Raw genomic sequence first — 6,553 nt, forward strand, 5'->3', positions numbered from 1 at the left:
CTGATGAAGTCGCGCCAGTGGCTGCATGGTAGCTGCTGCTGCTCACACTGCCAGCATAGTTTCAGCTGCTGCCTGCTGCAATGTGGGACTCAGCATGTCTTTTTCAAGCTGCTTCTTTTTTTATGTTCTGTGGCTCACTTCCTCACATCTAACTTCACTACCGATCCTCATGCATCTAACAGCTGGAAAATCGGAACCCTGTTATGTAATAGGTTTGGGACCTGGATCATAGAATACTGTAAAGTGTTAGAATTATAATTGTAACTGTATTAGATTCACATGCTGGATGAGAAAACTCTAACTGAAACATTATGTAGCGAATATTCCGCTGAGTAGCTTCTCTAACCAGCATTCCATATGACCAAACTGAGTATGACTTTACCTGATGTTACTCGTACCTTATGGCTCTGTTTAAAAAGAATAGCTTGATAATGTTGTGGAGTCAAGCCACATACATGCGCTTTCATGCCTGGTAGATAACTTGCTGCAAATAGTAGCCTGTAGCTGTGATTTTGCAGTCAAATAGTCTACACATTGGCTAGAATTACTAATTAATAAAATAATGACGTAAAATAAAAAACAAATAAAGAATTTTTTAAAACAAGGTTCTATTCTGATGTGAGTAATTGATGTAGATGACACAATTATGTTTATTCCAGAAAGAAAGTCTCAAATAAATGGGAAGTGATCCTATGATAACCAGTTATGATACATACTAAAAGATAACCTTATAAAAATCAATAAAGTTGCAGTAAGTGCATTACAAGAACGGTAGTAGAATCTCCAGGCTAAATAGTTATTCAGTATCCATATAAAACTAAGTCTATTCCATGGATACCCTACACAAAACAATCGCCTATTCAAAATAATTTAGAGTTCAGCATGACTGTTTATATATTAACACATGGAGATGGCAAGTAGTGACTCATACTCTGTCTATTCTCAATTTTGTACTGTAAACAACAAAGTTAAAGTTATGCACTGGAGCATGTTCAGGCCTTCTGCAAGATAGAGTCTCTTCAGAAGTTAAAGTATTGTTGTGTCCATTCATCGCCCAGAATCAGACACCCACATGGCTTAAACTTACACATTCTCTCAGGCAGGTCTGCCTTCTACCAGAACTCGTTTAAGTGTTAATGGTTAGTCTTGCAACAGCCATTCACCATTTACATGAAAATATCTGTTTTCATTTGATTCCGGTAGTATTCTGCTACTGTCCATCTCTTATTGGGTGAAAGCCATCCCCAGCAAAATACATCACTCTTAAGTTGTACAAACATGATTTGGTTCAACCCGACAGCTTTCTGCACTAATAAACAAATGTTACAAACATTCTCTTAGACACAGGCCATTCACAATAAATTTAAATAAAGGTTCATTCGTAAGTAAGTAAGTAAGCATTTTTATGCAAGTGTGCTCATATTTAATGACAACAGAATTCATTAAATATTGTTTGAACAATTATTTATATCTGCTTGATAGAAGCATCTTTTGACACTCTTTTCAATGATGGTGTCAGCTAAGATGTACGATTGACCATTTTTAAATCACACTTATTTTTCATACTGACTGTAATCATATTTAAAAAATGTTATTGGCGAAAATAGTAGCATATCCTTTAAATAACTGCACAAGTATGACAAGATATGAAGTACCCATGCTGCATTCAGTCACTGTTTTATTGTGGAGGAAACAATGTTATGACAGACATTTGCATAACAAAAAGGTATAAAATATGAAAAAGTAACAAATAAAATAGTTACAGGTACAGAGCTCTCAGGCATGATAGCTATAGTGCTATGCTATCATCTGAAAAATCGATTGCTGAAATCGCATGAAGCATTTAAAAGTTGTTAATTTCAAGGTTCACTGTAAAAATATTCAGTCACTGTAAAATATTAAGTTCTGTAGTTTTTAAGTTATTGAAAATATTATCGTTTCATTGGATGTGCTTAATTTTTCTGATGTGGCAGATATAGTCGTATCTGCTTTATTACATAACTGTGTTTTACTATGAAACAACAGAAAATTCAGGGTGGATATTATTGTGTTTTACTATAGAATTTCTAAGAACTCTATGAAGCTGTATTTCAGACTGTCTTAAAGGGTGCCACTTCTGGTGCACTTTTTGATCTTCAGCTAAGCAAGCAACCACCATCCAAATTCCCTCCACTGAGTTTTACCAATTTCTGGACAAGTACTGTTCTCCTTTGTACTTGGCCAGGGCCATAGCGGTCGCTTCACTGGACCAACCATGGTGTGCTCTCGGCCTGCCAGCTAGTATATATCCATACAAACAAATTTTCCTTGCCAGCTACTAGTTCTACACAGCCAAATAACTCGCCTACTCACACATACTGTTTCAGTGTGTAATCATACAATAATCCAAGAGAGAAGGTGATGTTAATTTCGTGAAAACGGTGTTGAGAAATTTTAGAGAACCGACACCTCTGACTGACAACAGAATGACTCTGTTACTGCAAATACACATTTTGCATAAGGAGCACGAAGATAAGAGAAACAATTAGGAATCATACAGAACCATATACACAGTGTGTTTTTCCACTTTTTCGTTTTGCAAATGGAGCACAGTTCCCTCCACAACGCACCATATAGTGGCTTGAGGGATACATGTACTTTCTAAAAATTTAGGAGCCATAATGAAAAATGATGTCATAATCATGTGACAAATTATAAGCATATATTGAATTTGAGTTCAGACTATCATTAGAAACAAGCCAAGAAATCTTCAACATGTGCACAGAATTAGAGAGCGCTCCAGTCTGATGATTGTTTGGACATCTGGGTATGTAACCCTTGGACTGACTTCACGTCTCCAAAGCAAAATAGTATTCCATGAAGGAGATACAACATAGTTTTCGAAAAACTCTGCTGGATAATTTTTTAGAAAACGTACATTTGATGTAGCTTCCACGATAATTATATACTACATCTATTACTCCAACCTGATAATGATGATTCATCACTATAAATAGTCCACAGCTCGTAATCTAGTGGTTAGCATTGCTACCTCTGGATGATGGAGTCCCAGGTCCGATTTCCGGCTGGGTCGACGATTTTCTCCGTTCAGGGACTGGGTGTTTGTGCTGTACTCATCATCTCATTATCATTCAGGAAGAGCCGAGACTAGAGATGGAAAAATTTGGAACTTGTATGGGCACTTGGCAACAAGTCCTTACCCCGAGTCTTTTGAAATGTAGCATAGTCTGTTACAATGCTGCAATGTGTTCCTGGAAAATACAGCTAGATTTTTCTTAAAGTTTTAACAACAGCTAAAACTTGAAACCCATAACTACCGTAATTTTTTCTCTTGATACGTTGTTTTTTTACTCATGTACGAGACTGGATTTAATTTGTCATCTTCTAAAGATTTCTGTAATAACACAGCTCCAAACCCTTCTTTGTTTGTCACACTGTGTGTAGTTCACTTTCTCATTTTGCAGATTTTTAAAACTTGATTGGATGCAAGAGTATCTTTCAGCGTCTTGAATGGTTAGCTCTGCTCTTCTTCAAAGTTATATTCTCGATTATTCCTCAGAAATTCGCTGAGAGGTTTGGTAATTGCAGAGTACTTTGAGATAGCCTTCATAAACTATCCTGTTAGACCTAGGAAACTTTGTATTGCTACAACAGATTTCGGTTCTGGCTTTGAATAGCAATTGTCTTCTCAGTTGAATGTGGGATTTGTTCACACCGTGTTACATACCCAAGAAACTCAACAGCTCTCTTCATGAACTGGCATTTTGCAAAATTTATTTCCAAGTCATATTCTGATCGAATTTTTAACGCTGAACCGAGGCACTGAAGGGCCTCATAATCACTCTTTGTTGGTACTATATCATCTACGCAAATAAATATGACGTTCTCTCAATCCAATGCGCAAGAAACAGTGTTTATAAAACGCTGGAACACTGCAGGTGAATTTTGATAAACCAAATGGAACTTTCCTGAACAGAAACTGCCCTGAGTGTGTCTGAAACGAGGTATATTTTCGGTTTTCTCTTCAAGATCAAAGTGAAAAAAATTATTCTTGTGGCCTAGGTGGAAAACACCAAGGCATCTTGTAATTTATCTAAGAGATCTTCTATGATGGGCAATGGGTAATGATACTTCACTGTGATCTTGTTTAATTTTCTATAGTCTATAGAAACATGATAATCTCCATTTTTCTTTTTTAAAACTGCAACCTCGTTAGCACATTCATATGAAACTGATTCTATTATTTCTTGATCAAGCCAAATCAGGTCTTGGGTATTGCCGATTTATTTCACTCCTGGTGATGATCTTCTGAGTCTAAGAGTGTTATAGATTACTTGTTGTCCTCACAATAATCTTCATTCTTACATTAACGGACTTTGTTGGGGCACAATTAGTCACTAAATCTTCGATGTCTTCCTTTGTTTTATCAATAATAGAGCTTTCAATATCCAATTCCTGTGTGTCTGCTATGTGGAGACACGTAAGATGAGCTTCCTCTTCTGGCCTCCCAGAAGTGACTCTGCCCTTGTTAATTAAAACTTCAGTTCGTTCTAGAAACTCGTTCCAACTACCATTTCTAAATTCACAATGTCTCTAGAAACCACATAAATATCTGTTTCCATTTTGACATCATCAGTCTCAACAATGCTTGTAAAATATATTGCAGAGAGATGGAGTTTTTCCCAAATCCTGTCAAGCCAATATCTGTGTTTCGCAAATTTGGAGCATCCACATCTCATAAACACCCTATTGTAATAAATTAAATTGATGCCACAGTCAAGTAGAGACTTCTCCTCTCGGTTACTGATTCGTACATATTTAAATTTACAGTTGTTAATACTCTCCTTAACAGTGTTTACATTCATTGTCGGATTCAATCATTCTTCTCCTTCATGCTTTCGGATGAGATATGGCCAAACTTGTTGCAATTGAAGCATCTGTTTCCCTTTCTCTTGAGGTTGCAATCACTTGACCAGTGACCGCTGTAATTACAATTAAAACACTTTCGTTTGGATCCAAAGTTACACTTTTAGTATTTCTATTACTTGAGCCTTTAGCAGCTTTCTTACTGGAGTTTAAATTTTGATTGATGTTTTGAATGTACTGAGAATCGTGTTTCACATTTGTTACGTATTTATAAATCGAAATGTTTTTCCATCTCCTTTTCGAGTAAACTCGATGTTTTGTCACTATCCATTAGGATTGCGTGCTCTTCTTCATTGCTGGCAACATCAGCATCCTCTACGTCATCGTTAATTTTCACCTCAAATATGTCAGTGTTGGATAAATAATAACAAATCTCGGTAATCATTTCAGTTTTAGTACCACTATACATCCACAACATAATGCAGATTGCTCTAATGCTTCAATGGATGACTTCTTAGCTTCATGTTCACCATCTAGTGATTTAATAGTAAAACCAGGAAATTCTCTCAAGCATTTCCGATTTCGCCTGTCATTTGGAACTGTTCCAAAAATTAATTTATGTGAAGATTTAATGGTTTTAAGCCGTGAAGATGTTACACTTCTATTTACTTTTTCCATATTACCTAATATTGTCATTTCTAGATTTTTTTCTTATTTTTCATCAGCTATTTCTGCTTTTGTCACGTTTAAAATTTCTCCCTGCGTCGCTCTGCACTATCAATCATCGTTAGAATGTGAATCTTCGTCATAGACCCAAAATCACTACATTATACATCACTCCGTCGTCTCAAGAAAAACTGCGCCAAAAAAGTTCTTCATAAACATCACAGACTAGGCAGCAAAACTGAGCCATCACTCATTCACTTGACTTCAGAAAGAAACCCCACTATTTGTCGATAAAATGGTTCTGACTTTCATGTTGAACTATTTACTAATTTTGAACATACTACCTGCACCAAATTATAAATTCCCCTGCCATAGTTATTATCACTATTGATATGAAACAGATAAACAAGAAAAACCATGAATTCACAGCTAGAAACTTCAACAAAGGTTTCAGCGACCACTGTGCACAGCTTCTTGAAATATCTTCAGTGTTGAACTTAAGTACACAATCAGAAACGACGAAAATAGGAAGAACCATCAGCCATCAAAACATTGAGTACTTAAACAATATTATGAGAAGGAAAGTTGCTACCATATAGCGGAAATGCTGTAGATAGGCAAAACAAAAAAACTCACACAATTATTGCTTTCAGCCATTAAGGCCTTTGTCAACAATAGACACATGCACACACACACACACACACACACACACACACACACACACACACACATATGTAACTCACACACACAACTGAGTCATGCATACATTTGTATGCATGTGTATTGTTGATGAAGCCCTTAACAGCTGAAAGGTATAACTGTGCGAGTCTTTCTGTTGTGCCTATCTGCAACTCAACATCTCCGCTATATGGTGAGTAGCAACTTTGCTTCTCGTAATATTGTTACATCCCATACTGGATTTTCCATTGTTAAATCATTGAGTACTTTAGGAATTTGGTAAGAAAGTAAACAAGAACTGAACAGATATGAAAACACAGACGAGAATTTAAACATATTTATA

Source organism: Schistocerca americana, chromosome 8, assembly GCF_021461395.2.
Source record: "Schistocerca americana isolate TAMUIC-IGC-003095 chromosome 8, iqSchAmer2.1, whole genome shotgun sequence".
In the NCBI taxonomy this organism is placed as follows: domain Eukaryota; kingdom Metazoa; phylum Arthropoda; class Insecta; order Orthoptera; family Acrididae; genus Schistocerca; species Schistocerca americana.